Consider the following 15832-nt stretch of genomic DNA (forward strand, 5'->3'; position numbering starts at 1 on the left):
TGATTACTTGTATTAGTTGACATAAAAAGTGACCAATGAAAAGGGAATAGTCATACTCCACAGACCCTGATGAAGTAAATCCATTTCTCCTCCACTTGCCCAAGATACTTCCTGCAGATCCCCACTACTACTATCCCTCAAAGTGTTCATCAGTGGCATTACTAGGGTCAATGGTAGCCAGTGCAGTAACACATGGTATCACCTCCATGGATCTCCTGTTATACCAGACAATACCACAATATTGTAGCTAAGATACCAGATTTGGCAAAAGTGGCAACTATTTAAAAAACAACCCAGCAGTAATGAACACAATAGTGTGAGATTGCAGCATGTTTGGATGAAACCACATAATTCGAAGTGTCATTCTAATGGGACACTAATGACAGCTCAGACTAGAGTACCTGGGCATTAAAAGGTTCAACCCCACCCCCCAGCACAGGGTTTTAACCTTGAACTGATATTGACACAGAACATGTAAGCTGGGTAATTCCCCCCCCCCCCCCCCCCAATATGTATCTGCTGAAATATTACAGAAATGTTTTACAGACCATGATTTTGGTGTCACCTCTCTGATGGTGTCACCCGGTGCATTTCACACCTTCTGGATGCCACTGGAATTCACCAATGTTTCTAAAGAAAAGAAAACATTCTAAAATGTAGAGATCTCATGGGAAGCAGTCAATCTGATGAGAATGGTCACAGGGTGCCAGAAACTACCCGGAACCAAAGTTAGAGGCAATTTAAATCTGAAAAGCATCAGCACAGTACAATAGCTATTCTGTTCTCCAGTGGAGAAAAGGCCACACTGAAGCCACTTATTAAGATTCTGCAACAAACACAAGGAAAAGCTTACAGACAAAGCAACGAAGCTGCAGGTGAAAAGAAATCATGAGTGAAAGGGGGGACGCTCTTTTGAGTTGTAGATATGCAGAGTGCCCTGTGACCTAAACATTATTTCAAGGCTCCCTCCAGGTTAAAAAAGTTGAGAAAGTCTTCCATAAATGGAATATGAGCTCTGATTGCTTTGATGTGATGTCAATAGTCGGTTGTGACCTAGACCCACTTCAATCCTTCCCTTCTTCAATCAAACACACCTTCAGTCAATAGAGCAGCTCACTCAGAATCTTGGAACATATGGAAAACTCACAGAGAAGTCCTGCTATTAAGAAATTTGATTCTGTGCTGCTCAAGACAAGAAAAGAAATTTTTGCTACCAAGAGGGGGGGGGGGAGAGGAAACCTTCCAATGTTTTACTTGTAGTCAACTAAGTAACAAGTAAAACTTTTCACGTGGTTAAGGTACTATTATGTATTTCTCTTTGTACTATATGAACTATATAGCAGAAGAATCATTTCTTTAAAGAGTTGATTTGGATCTTTTGTAAGGGTATGGGTTAAGACCGACTGTAGTGTATAAATGTGTTTCCTTTTATATATCACTCCAAACAAACTTTTTGGGGATTTTTTTTTAGCTATATGGGAATTACTATCTGAACTGCAAATAATCAAATGAGCAAAATAATGTCTATCCATAGGATTAGACTCCAGAACTTCCAGTTGCCAACTCCCAAATTATATCCATTATTTCCTACTAGAATATGGAAAAGATTTTCCAGAAAAAAGGCCAAAGATCAATGTGTCTCAATCATTATCTGAAAATTTATATTTTCCATTTTATTTCAATAAAGTAAGGATTTGATTACCCAAATATTAAGTCTCAACATCCACGTGAAGAATGAAGGCAAAATTCAGCTTTTGTAGAAGTGTCATTCCTTGTTCTCAATGCACCAACATTCAACAATATTCATTTACAGAATGTAAGTACAAACACAGAACAAACCAGTTCTCCAACATTCCTAATCACAGAACGCTATAAAAGAATTAGTACAGAGAAGCTTCTGATGCCAACACTACTTTTTGCTTAAGACACAAGAAAGCTTTGATGCAATGAATTAAGTGCATTTACCAGCCTTAAAATATAGATGTTAATTATAGGGGTATTAAAAAAAGAGAAAAACAGCAGACCCACAACAAATTATAAAACACAAGTGAATATAGTATTGTATTTTTCCATAATATAATTAATTCTTGAAATAAAAGACAGAATAGTCCAGCTTCTTCCTTTTGCTGTATATTGTGTGTCTCTTGGGGATGGCAAACATGATAGGTGCAATCTGGTGTGAAATTCTGAAGATGGAATAGATATTCAATACCCCCAATTTCTAATTATAATTATTGTTGTTTGAACCACAACTGACCAAGTCACTGGTGTTTTCTGAGAATGAATGGGGGAAATATTATTTGATCTTCAGTGCCTGATTGGACATTCATTGGAAGATGTCAAGATTGAGTCAGGATATTTCCTTTGGAGGTTATTAGGGGCCTTGGATGCAATTGGGATATCTCTCTCTCTCTGGATAATTGTACTGGTGGTCCAATTTGGATAATACAATGGTGATTAAGTAAGTCATACTGATAATGAACCGGGCAAGGTACCCATGGTTAAAATCCTCATATTAAATACCTGAAGGTTGAGAGTATTGATAGCTATAATAAGGAAAATATAATCTGGTTCTGCATTTGTAATATTCGGAATAATTAGTAGACCTCTTCCATCTCAATGAACACTTGAGCTGTACCAGAGTCAATGATACAGAGGTGACTTGACCTCAGAATATGAGCAACAGAGCATTTAGTCTGAGAACGATGAGGATAAATGCTGACTAGTGGAATAGCTAAGCAGAAAAAGAATCAAAGGAGGATCTTTCTCCGGAACATGTTTGGGAGAATGATCACAAGAAGAAGGTATCAGAGTTGGCAATTTTTGACATTGAGCTGAAAATGAATCCATTTACTCTCCTTCTCAGGCAATACCAGCTTCTACTTCTCCAATTTCCAATGACCAAAGGGATAAAAATCTATATAGTTCCTCAAGCATTGCAAAGGAATGCACCAATTCAACTGCAATAACTATTATCTGTTGAGCTCCTGGCATGTTATTTGGTATGAATGACTGCATTGGTAGATCTAAAGACGTCAGAACTGGAGACTCTCCAGGAATCCTCAACATGATTAACTCTTCTTTTGCATATACTACTATTTGTCCATCCTATGTCCAAGGATAAAGCAAGAATGACCAGGGATATATCTTGATAGATGGAAAGACAACCAAATAGGAAGTAAGCCAAGTCATATTCCACTGAGATGATTCTGTGCAACTACCAGAATCAAGCAGGGATCATTTCATTACTGTTCTCTGTCATGGGGCATTTGGAGGTAAAACAAAGCAAGGCAGAGGAGACCTTATACTGAACACTGAGCATCTAAGACCCTGTTTTTAATCTAGAAACTTGATTTTTGTATGTCTGAGTGGTAAAATTTTTACAACCAAGATACAGAATGAAAACACCTGTCACTTTCAGGAGGTACATTTCTTGAAAGAAGAAGAGGCCATTTTGGAACAACAGTAACAGCTAAATCGAGAATCTGGTAGGCAAAGGGGCTGAATCAAACCAGGAGTCTGGAAGGTAGCCAAAAATGAGGAAGTAAGTGAAAAGATTTTCAAAAATAAAAGCTAGAAAGCAGTATGAAAATCAATTAAAAAACAAAGAGAGCAGCTTAAATCAGAATAGCTCCGAACAGTTCTAACAATGCTGCTGACACAGCGAATGAAAATGAATAGAGGGTTTAGGCAACAACAGCGGGGGTATGGCACTCAGAAGGTGGGCAGAGTTACCGCCAAAAAGCTTATGTTAATATCTCCAGAAGCTTCCAAACAGTGCACCGCAGAGGAACAGATAATCCATTTGTGTGAGTCATATACCCCAAAGAAGAAGTTTTAGTTTTGGCAGTGCAAAAAGTCATTACATAAGTTAATTTAAGAAGTGTAAAACTGTTCCAATTTCACAATTTGGATGAAAGGCTACAATAAGTAATTATTTGCTGAATAATTAATTATTCACTGCCCCCACTTATTTAATAACTGAAAATAGGACTGCCACAGAGAGGCCAGTTCTTTTTCGCCGCTACCTCCAAATATTCTGCCTTCCATGTAGTCTGTTCGCTCCTGATCTGGCATGTCAACAGTTGCAGTGACATTGGGGGTGAAATTCTCCCCCTTTCCATTCTATTTATTTATTTACAACATTTCTACCCCGCCTTTCTCTACCCCGGAGGGGACTCAAGGTGGCTTACACATAGGCAACTATTTGATGCCATAAAACAATGCATAATTAAAATAAACATTTAAACAAAATTATAAAATACATTAAAAATTAAAAACATTTAAGAGAATACCTTTACAATTAATCACGTAATCCGGGCCATTTCGATAGTCATTTTACATCATTCCATATATATCTATTGCACAAGTTCTCCCAAGGTTTGGTCACAGAGCCATGTTTTCACTCTCTAATGGAAAGTCAGGAGGAAGGAAGCTGATCTAATATCCCCGGGGAGGGAATTCTATTCTAAAGCTGTTTAATTAATATTTTGCAGTATTATTTGTCTTTTAAAAATTAACCAGTGCTGAAATTATCAAAATATTTCAAAGAAGTAATAAAATAAATTATAGAGCAGACAGAATACAAGAGTCAGGGTTATAAGAGCATGTGGAAGTATGATTGCAGGGACACAGATCAGTGTAGTGCTGCAATTATGAGAATGAAGGCAGGTGTGCTCATGCCAATACATATCTGGAGCAGTGAGCATGTGACTACCATGGAATAGCAGCTTCATGTGCTAAAATCCCATTTGAAGATATCATGTTATGTTCACAGCCTTTAGCAGATTCATTGAGTCAAGGGTCCACAAATCCATTGGCCAGAGTTTCTTCTGAGGCTAAAGAGTAAAGCTTTCCAAACCTTTCATGATGGTGATACACTTTTTACACATGTATCCTTTCGTAACATGGTAATTGAGTTTAACCAGCAAACTGGAGGTTAAACCAACTCCTTATAATACATACAAGAAATAATATATTATATATATGTTTCATATAATGTATAATATATGTTTCATTTACTGTATAAATGAGAATTGGATTTTTTTCCTTTACACTTTTGTACTACAGTTGATTTTTGTGTCACTCCATGTGGTTCATCACAAACATCACTGTCAACAGATTTTCTTTTCTTAATTAGGGACTTACCCATTTTAGTGGCAATTAGTGCAACTCAATCAACAAACTGCAAATTATAAAAGTTGTAACAGCACATACACTTGAACAGCACCATCCTTTGTTTGGGGTGCATTTTTCACACTACACGCCTAGGGACTATAGGTAACATACTAGTGTGTGCCAACACACCATTTGGAAAGCTCTCCTATATAGCTTTAAGGAATCTTTCTACTCTAACATGGAGCCTTAGGGAAATCTGTACCAAAATAGTTTGCCTTAATAAGCACCTGAGTATCCTGCTGACAAACACAAGTCCCCCACCATTCCACCACACTTTGGATAAGAATACAGCCTGCCTTGGCAAGCAAAGTGAGCCTCAGAAGTGCTCAGAAGCTCATCCCAACATCAAAAGCAACAACCCTTCCTCTCTCCATAGAGGAAGTACAGGGTTGAAACTGAGCATAACATTTGGCTAGGTAGAAAATGCAGTCAACGCTTTGAACATATTCTATAACAACACACTTGAATGTCTACTATCCTCAAGAGGATTATTAAATCATTATACTCCTCGCCAGTACAAATAGCCTGCCAAGTAAACAATGAATATTAAAGGTTTACTCCATATTTGAGCACAATCATTACGTGGTTATGTGTCCTCACAGATTACAAACTAGTCTAAAGTCTTCTAAATGCTCTTTCCTACAGTAATATAAATACAGTTCTAATACTCTGATACTGTAAAACACCATGCCAATAATGTCAATTATCTACAAAATATGTATTAAAAATTATTGGATGTGTTAAGATGTAGGACAAATGTATGTCAAACAACAGAATGGCACACATAAATCTGTGCCATTTTATTAACTGCATTGCCACGATTGGTGCAACTATAAATGCAGCTACAAGTTTGATCCTTGTAGGCATGCAGCAAATATTGATTCATTGTACTATATCTGCTAGAAACAACAATGTGACTAATATATCTTTATTTACATTAATTAATTTTCAAGGTGCCATCCACAATAAAAGATTTGTAATGATGGTTTAATATGTATTGACTTCAAAGAAAAGATTATAGTTTTAAAACACACATCATCTCAATCTTCTGAGTAATCTGACATCATTTTTGTGAATCTCCAGGTTAAAGGTTATAGAAGAAAAAGAACTTTATTTTTCTACACCGCCTCCATCTCCCTGAAGAGACTCGGGGCGGCTTACATGGAGCCAAGCCCAGGCAAGATACAATTAAGAGCAAAAACAGCAGCAAATTAAAATAGCATAAAACAACATAACAAACATAAGCAAGCATCAAGCAACAACAAGCTAATTTTGGAGGGAGGGAAAGAGACCACTATGCGAACTGATTAAAGGATATATGGACCCCGTTTTCACTTTTCACATCTTCCTTTTTAAAACTATTTCTTTCTCTTGAATCATTATATGAGGCTTTCAACAGTATGCAACTTCAAGATTGAAAATGTTTTTTTATGGACAACTCATCTCATTTCTAAAACATCTGGAATATACAAATGTTGTTGGTATATAATATATATTACCGTATATTCCAGCGTAAAAGATGACTGGGCGTATAAGACGACCCAAACTTTTCCAGTTAAAATATAGAGTTTGGGATATACTCGCCATATAAGACTATCCCTCTTCCAACGCACACCAAATAAAAATTTAAAAGCACCACATTTGATTTCAATATGGTAATTTTCCTATTACTTTACTTCCTTCTGTGCCTCTCAGATCTCGCACCTGCACTGCAGTCTTCAGGAGCGAGATCTGAGAGGCAGAGGAGGAGGTGCGGTAATAGGACACAAGGGTGGGCCAGACAGGTAAAAGAGTTGTATTTTTCTGGGCTCAGAGCCACTCTCTTTTTTCCATACTCTGCCCTTCACTTACATCTCCCCTTCACCTCACCATCGGGACCGCACTACGTCCACAAATCCTGATGAATGGATTTTCTTCTATCATACTTGTACACCGTCGCCCTTAATGCTTTCATACAGTCGGCACTGCCAATTTTGAGTTCCCCCCACAATATGCAGCATCCACAGATTCTCCAATCTGGATTGGAAGTTTCAGCACCCACTCTATAAAAGGACTCCCGGCATATAAGACTACTCCTGCATATAAGACGACCCCTGACTTTTGAGAAAGTTTTCTTGGGTTAAAAAGTAGTCTTATATGCCAGAATATACAGTAATTAAAAAAACAATAAGACTGATGGGTATTTTTTTACTCAGGTTCTTGAATAGGTTAAGTCTTTCCAAATCATTTCCTGTAATGATTTCATTTAACTTTGTAGCTATTTTTAGTGTATTTTTAGGTGCTGAATTTGAAAAAACACAATAATGATGTCACACCTTGGTTTTCAGGAATTTGATATTTTTCATCAATTCACTTGTTACTCAGCTTTGATTAAGTGCAGGTGCTCATATTCCAATGTGATTTGTTTTAGTGCTTTTGAATGGATTTTGTGTCTCATACAATCAAATTGAAATATTTTGAAAATTAAGACGATTTTAACCCCTTTTCTTGTGTTATTTAGAATAAATGTGATATTCTTGCTATGTTCTGAATACTTAAGTTGTAAATCATGACTTCGCATGGATATTTCAAGAGTCCAGAAAACTATTGTTGCATTCTTGGGGATTTTTTTTATCAAGATGTGTCAAATAAATTTAAGATAAATTATAGGCTCCACACACAGTTTATTTGTATAGAGTATCTAAGAATGCAATCTAACAGCAACAAGTAAGAATTCAGATGTTGTGTGCTAAGAAGAAACAAAAAATAACTCTGATAACTATCATTCTTGCTCTTGTGATGTTGCAAGCTACAACACAAGAAATAAAGAAGATCATTTTCTATCCAAATCTTCTATTAGCTCTATGACTTGCCACAGCCAGAAATTCCACTTCAACCAGAAATTTAGGAAGATTCCACATTAATTCTGGTTCCAAGATTGATGATGAAGAATTTAAGTTTGATATAGCAAGTCAAGATCCCAGTTCTATATCAAATGAATAGTAAGAGATTTTGGGATCACTCAAGGATTCTGCTGAACTCTTAGGATCTAAATCAAAGCTGCCCAAACTTTGTGTGATGGCATGTTAGTGTGTTGGCTGCAGCATATAGCTGTGTTGCAAAAATATCTATGTGAAATAAACAATGTCAACTTGCATGCAGTTATTTTATTAATTTTACACCATTTTTAATTCTTGCATATGCTTAAATATGGTTGCTCATAAATGACAAAAATCTTGGAAATGTATGTTATTTTGCAAATCATATATTTTTTAAAATATAACTGAGAAGTTTTAATGAAATAATAGTGTCCCCATACATTTTCTTATTACAATTTATGATGTGACCATATTTCTTTTAAGAGGTAGTTTAAAACTGAATTATTGTGTCACAAAATGGCAAATGTCTAAAAAGTGTGTCATCAACATGAAATGTTTGGTAAGCTCTACTCTAGATTTTAAAATATTGTTAGCAGTTAGGACATAATTAAATTTGTATAAGAGCAGATAAAATGAGTTTACTCTTTGCTTTTTACAGGAGGATAATTCCGTTTACTGTAGTGATGCTGATAATTTGATACAGAAATTTGACACTGAGTACAAAGTGGATGAATGGAGGCTTTTCAAAGCTGTCCTTTTGCACAATGGGAACAAGTATGTCTCTGTACCTGTTGGCTACTTGGTACATCTCAAAAAGAAAAGTCAGGAGAACTTGGAATTGGTTTACACAAAGATAAAATACAATGACTGCATGATTTGTGATGTTTCTGAGGTATTATGCATGCTTTTAGGGCAACAGGGAGGATATACAGCAACAAAACCTTGCAAAAGAAACTGTAGAAGAGCCAGCAATTAAAAAAAACAAAAAACAAACTACTGATCTTTCCTAAATCTTTCAATCTGTGTCCCAAATGCAAATTGGAGGTTGTATAATACATAGTTTGGAAATATTTGTACTCCAATATCACTGAAAATTGATTTTTACAGAAAGTACATCTTGTTTGATGTTAAGGTACAAGAACAAAGCAGAACAAACTGATGAGTGCTATCTCCTCCTAGGACAGTGTCAGTGGAATGGGCTAGTGTGACAGCTTTTTGAACAATCAAAACATTAGCATCCCTACTGGCTTGAAGAACTGTAAAACCCTTGTCTTTCAAAAACAATGTTAGTCTACCAATGAATTGCTGTTTGTTTGATTAGCATGAAAGGAATTTTTGTTTGTTGATCTTTGGTTTCATTTCATGAAGGCACTTTCTCAACCAGTTCTTCTAGATCTGCTTGTATGTGCTACGTCCTGCACCCAGAGTCGATTAATACATTCATATTCAAAGCTACTGAAGGTCCCAGGTGTGTGTTCACAGTTAGAACACTACTGTATGATAGATGAGTATGACTGGTCCACTGCCTTTGGATCTCAGGTCAAAGAACCTCACCATCCAATATAAAACCACACTCTAACTCCTGTTTTCAAAGGTAAGGAAAGTTCAGAATTTGGGATGAATTGCTTAATTAACTCAAGAAATATTTTTGATATATTTTATAGCACTTCTCCAAAGTTTGCAGATTCCTCAACTGATGATGAAATTAGAAACATGCTTTAGCAAATTTGGCTATTACAATTCATTAGGGTGATTTTTGTTTCTCTGTCATATTTAGTAAAGTAAGAAAGCTTACTACCTAAGTAATTGATGTATTGGAGAAAATGCATCACTTGGCTCTGTTAAGTAGCCTGATCTAAAAGATTGAAAAGGGAAGAGTGAGATGGAAGGAAACAAGAAAAAGAATCTAGAAAAAGCAACAAAGAATGGAAAAGAACGAAGGTGAATCTCTGAATGAAATGGAATTGAGAGGAGTGATTCATTTTATGCGAAGGTCCTAAAGTAGTCAGATTGTCCAGACTTTAGGCCTCAAAGGCAGCTGCCTTTCTATAGGACTGTGTGGAGGGAAAGTGCTTGGGATCTTCGAGGGATACACTGAACTCTCTTCAATAAGTTGTCTTCCTTTGTCATATTCAGATCTGGTTTCTACCGTATAGTATACAACCTTGTACAATAGTGCACTTTCTGAAAAATAGTGTGTAATATTATTTGAGTGAATTGCTAAGAATTCCTTTTAAAAAATCATAGCTGTTGCTCAGTCAGTGCTATGTATTTGGGTAACTCACCTCCTTTTAATTACACAATTAAAACAGGATGGGTACTGAGAAAAGTGAACTTGTTAAATCTGATAACTTAAATTGAAGATTAAAGCAAGCATAGTTCTCCACCCCAATTTCTTGAGTCTGAAAGACTGAGAGTTCTTTGATGTTTCTCTGCAAACCTGCATCTATTTGGAAATTGTTCTTGTCACTTTCGGGTTAAATAACCTCCAAATGCATGAACAATGGTATAGCCCAAACAGATATATTTGATATAACTTAAGCACTCTTAAGTATTAGAATATACATGTGCATTCTCCTTGAAAAGGAACATAAATCCCTTTTTGTCTAGACACATAATTATAATATGGGAAATTATATGTAAGGAATCGAACATATCACATCATATTACCACCTAAACATTAAGAACAATTTCTTTATACTAGGAGCTGTTCAATGAAAAAGGCTGCCTTGGAAGTTGCTGAACTGTCCACTGTTAACAGTCTTTAAACAGATCAGGACATCTTTTAGGAGTGCCTTGATTGTGTATTCCTGAATGACAGGGGGTGGACTAAATGGCTCTCACAGTTCTGTTCAGTTCTAAGATTCTATTCTCATATTTTAGTGATGTTTATATTCTCATATCAACATCACTAAAAGGCACCATTATCGACTTATTTTAATATGGAATTACATCTCTTACAATCATTGAGCAATTCCACATTTCTAAACAGGCATCTCAATCATGCACTTCCACACCCATCTCAGACAGAGGCATCTGTTTAATCTTGATAACAAGCATTTCACTACAGTGCAATATGCAATGGCCTATATAATATTCTGAGAAGAAGTTTTCTATCTCTCTCTTACCAGCATTTTAAAAGTATTTATCAGCCATCATCAGCAAGGAACATCAACTGCAGTAAAGCAGCTTTCTAAGACAGCTAGGTGTGACCTTGCTGGAGGTCATCATAAAAATCCTACTTTTTGTCCCAGCAAGTAGTTTTATGCTATCTCTAGCCTGTCTTTACCTATGTACTCATTTCTTAAGGTTAGCTCTGCATTTCGTGATGCCAGAGCACAGCCTGTTCAGCACCTTTCACGTCGTCCAGTCTTCTGTGTGCCCAGGAGGGAGTTTCTTATCTGGTCTCAGTCACTGACTAAGGTGCTGGGTTTTAACCTGCCACTTTTGGATTCTCACTTGCTGAGATGTTCCTGCGAATATCTCTGTAGATCTTAGAAAGCTGTTTCTGGATTGACAGCACTGGCATGCTGGCTGACATCCAAACAGAGGATGGGCCGGAGATGCCATTGCCTTGGTCATTTCGACATGTGAGTGTGGAAAAGAGCAAACCACAGACCACCTACTACAATGCAACTGCCACATGCACAACAGAGGACCTTCTCAGAGTGACACCAGATGCACTCCAAGTGGCCAGTTTCTGGTCAAAGGGCATTTAGCATAATGCCAAGGTTTTAAAAAACTTTGTGTTTTTAAATGCATTTTAACTGTACCCTCAACTTGCTTCTGACACGACAAATAAATATCTATATACCAATAAGAAATTACTGTTAATTGGCCTTCTGTTATCAACCAATTAGCTATATGGTTTCCTCATCTTTTAACCATGTCTATTCAGTATCTAAACACATGAACATGTAATTAGTCACATGTACAAGGGTACTAAATATCCAATCACCAAACAGTGTAACTTGTCACCATTAATCTGGCTACCTGTCTCAGATGATTGCATCATATATGACTCAGGGAACTTCCAGACAGCACAAAAAACAGGTTTTAAATTGAAGATTTTTTTTTAAAAAAAAGGACCTGAGAACATGTCTCCACGCAGACCTGTGGGTCTCAGGATTTCTTTCCCCACCATCCTCACAGGCTTCCTCTGTATCGGAAAAAGATGGAGGGAAAGGGGGAAAAATCTGGCAGAAGGTGTTTTTTAAAATAAAAAAAATCACTCCATTATGTGCTGGACCGTATATGCCCACATGTGAATAGTAAAGGTAGTCCCCTGACATTAAGTCCAGTCATGTCTGACTCTGGGGTGTGGTGCTCATCTCCATTTCTAAGCCGAAGAGCCAGCGTTGTCCGTAGACAACTCCAAGGTCATGTGGCCGGCATGACTGCATGGAGTGCTGGTACCTTCCCGCCGGAGCAGTACCTATTGATCTACTCACATTTGTATGTTTTCGAACTGCTAGGTTGGCAGAAGCTAGGGCTGACAGCAGAAGCTCACGCTGCTCCCCGGAATCAAACCTGCGACCAGGTATATTATACCTTAATATATATACAAGCAGATTTGGTACATAATGAAGGAAATCTTTTTTGAAAAAGACTTCCATTGGATTTCTCTCTTCACCCAATTGTTTTTCAAGCTGTGTTCAACATTATAAATTTTAATATTAAACTTTAATATTAAACTTTAATATTAAACTGAGCATCCAGTGGGACAATGGGTTAAAGCCTTGTGCTGGCAGGACTGAAGACTGACAGGTCGGAGGTCTGAATCCGGGGAGAGCATGGATAAGCTCCCTCTGTCAGCTCCAGCTCTCCATATGGGGACATAAGAGAAGCCTCCCACAAAGATGGTAAAACATCAAAAAATTGGGGCGTCCCCTGGGCAATGTCCTTGCAGACAGCCAATTCTCTCACACTAGAAGAGACTTGCAGTTTCTCAAGTCACTCCTGACATAAAAAAATTTAAACTTTGGCACAAACTTCGGTGAGATTCTCCTGAAGCCCAAATCCTCAGTCAAAATGGGATGAACGGATCCAATCCTGATGCTTGCCTCATCTGAAAGTTTTCTGATTGTGATTCCTGCATCACCAGGTCTTCACTTGGCCAAAGATGATCTCGTTTCTGGATGTCAAGGGCCTACCAGGACATGCTTCACTCTCCACTGATGTGCGGTCGTCTTTGAAGCAGTTATACCACTCCTTTATCTGTGTGGTGGCCATTGCTTTGTCCCTGAAGGTCAGTTGAATCTTGCAGATCGTTTCCACTTGGGAATAGTCAAGCTTTACACAAAATTTAATACAGTAAGGTTGCTCAATTTTTCCTGTCACAAAAATTATGGCTGGAAACTTTTGAACACACCTCATATAATAATGTTCCAATATAATAAAAGCTGGAAAATAAAAATACAAAATGTGGTATAACAGTATTGGTTGTATTGTTCGAAAGGTCACCAAATTTAAATTTCATTGTAATTTCTGTCAAGAAGCAAACCTTGATTTAGACCTGTATAGAATGCAACTTGAGCATCCATGGGTTTTGGTGTCAAACTCTGTCCAAGGTTTCAAGAGTTTAAAGTAATCTGCTCTATCATGTTCTTGGCAGTATAAATGGTGGCCCTATGAATAAGAAAACTCTTCATGAGTTTTGGCAGGTTATCAATGGCATCCCAAATATGGATATCAGGAAGACAGCACACTTCACAATCCATGTCATCAGGCTGGCACAGACGTATCTATGCTCCTGAGCAACAAGTTTCCAACTACTAACACCTTTCTTGTTGTGCTTGGCAGTTACCTTGTTGCATGAGTCCTATTTGAGCATTTTCCCTATTGTTTTTCTCATGAAGATACATGAAGCAACAGCTTTGTCAGAGAGGTTCTGAAGCTCTTCTGTACTGTCAACTTATCCACACTGACTATCCTCCATGGTGTTTCCTCACTCTTGCAGGCCTCTTCATTTACATTGGCAGTTTCTTCCTGTTGGTTTTGTAGAATCAATTCTCCTTCTGTTCTACCCAGGAAATTATTGGAGTACTTTGATGCACTGAAGGGATTCAGCATGTAGATGTAACATACTGACCTTCTCTTACGAGACAGCTACCAATTTGCACTTGCTGCAGCTGTAGGGTGAGGCTAACTGGCAAGAAAAAAGCATTTCACAAACCAGGATTCAGAGTCCCATCAGACCATAGAAATGCACTGGGTGTTCTTAGCCAAGTCACATTCTCTTAGCCTGAGAGGAAGGCAACGGCAACACCTGCCAAGAAAACCCAGTGACAGGGTCGCAGTACGTTGGACTGCTAAGTTTCTTCAGCGGTCTTTGATAAGGGACTATGTCAAAAGCTTATCAAAACTCCAAGTACACAATGTTTACTTCATCATATTTCTCCACATCTGTTGACATTGTCCAAGAACTGTAAAAATTTAATGAGGCAAAATATTGCCTTTCACAGCAATCATGCTGCCTTTTTCCTCAAAAAGACTTGCCTCCTTGTGTCCTTGAGAATTTTAAGAATACTTTTCACCAATTTAGCTTGGGAAGACATTAATTAAAATGGTCTATAATTTTCTTATCTCCCTGGATCCTTGTTTTATAAAATAGCATTACACAAGACACCTGTCAGTTCTCTGCCAGAGAGGCTAATCATTTGGTCAACATTTATATTGTTGAAAAATCAGCAATTTTACATGTGAGTTTTTCATCTTCAGTTACCAACATTTGTTTCTATTCACAAACCCTCCTTCCTGATACAGTGTGTGTTGTATCTTCTGTCATAAAGACATACAGCACATCTGTCATCTTTTTATCCCAATTTTGTACATATTTAGCTCCCTTTATTATTTACTTAATTTTATCTCATCTTTCTTCCAATATAGAGACTCAGAGTGGCTCAATAGACCACTCATCCCCCTAACTGGTCTCCAGTTTTGATTTTTTTTTAAAAAAAAAAAAATCTACTTTATATGAAATTATATATTATCTACAATATCAAAATATAATAGCAAATTATTTTTCTTTATTGTTTACTTATATTTGTATTCTTTTTATTTTCATTTCAGCAAGAATTTTCCAAAGAAAAACCTTCTACCTCCAAATGACATGGCTTGCTCCTCGTGCATTTTGTAACTGCATGCATACTAGTACAGTGGAACTTCGACTTAAGAGCATTCCAACTTAATAGAGTTTTGAGTTAAGAGCCATCACTTGGCCCGGGCTTCACTTTGACAATTCTAGCAACATTTTGAGTGAAGCGCTAGTGTCACAGGAGCATTAGTATGAGAGGCAGAGCTAGCATGAGAGTACAGGGGTTTAGGGCTTCAAGGGAGCAGCCTCCGTGCCTCATGTTTTTGTCCGCTTTGGGAGATTGCTGTCCGCTTTGCTCTTGTCTGTTTTGAGGAACTATAGGTTAGTTGATTTTGTGTGGGTTTTATTCCTGGTATGTTTGGCTTCATTAAGAGAGAAGTGGGGAGAGAGCAAAAGAAGAAGGGAGGCTGGAAGGAATATAGTATAAAGAAAATTATGCTTCTGCCTCTTCACTTTGTGCCTTCTTGCCATAAATTTGTGTTTCTACTGTTTTAAATACGATCTTTCTTTTTATTGTTCCATGAGATTGCGCAGATTTTGCCTTCTTGTTTCATTGGCCTTCTTGTTTCATTGTTGTCTCAAATGTGCTTCCTTACCACAACTTTGTGTTTCTACCAAAAAGAAAGTTGACCTTTCTTTTTTATTGTTTCTTGTGAATGTGCATTAATACATCATTTGTTATTTTATAAAGTACATTTAC

The 15832-nt window shown here is 37.2% G+C and overlaps 1 protein-coding gene across 9 annotated transcripts in view; it reads right to left on the minus strand.

The window, feature by feature from the left end:
* The window catches only part of USP54 (ubiquitin specific peptidase 54), an 87481-nt gene that overhangs the window by 48689 nt on the left and 22960 nt on the right, over nucleotides 1-15832 (minus strand). For 2 of the 9 annotated variants that reach the window (XM_060769186.2, XM_060769188.2), the window contains exon 2: nucleotides 549-630. The exons of the other annotated variants lie outside the window; for them this stretch is intronic. The gene's annotated coding sequence lies outside the window, so the exon portion shown is untranslated. The remainder of the gene's footprint in view (nucleotides 1-548; nucleotides 631-15832) is intronic. 9 annotated transcript variants of the gene reach the window in all.

This window comes from Anolis sagrei, chromosome 3 (genome assembly GCF_037176765.1).
Source record: "Anolis sagrei isolate rAnoSag1 chromosome 3, rAnoSag1.mat, whole genome shotgun sequence".
Taxonomy (NCBI): Eukaryota; Metazoa; Chordata; class Lepidosauria; order Squamata; family Dactyloidae; genus Anolis; species Anolis sagrei.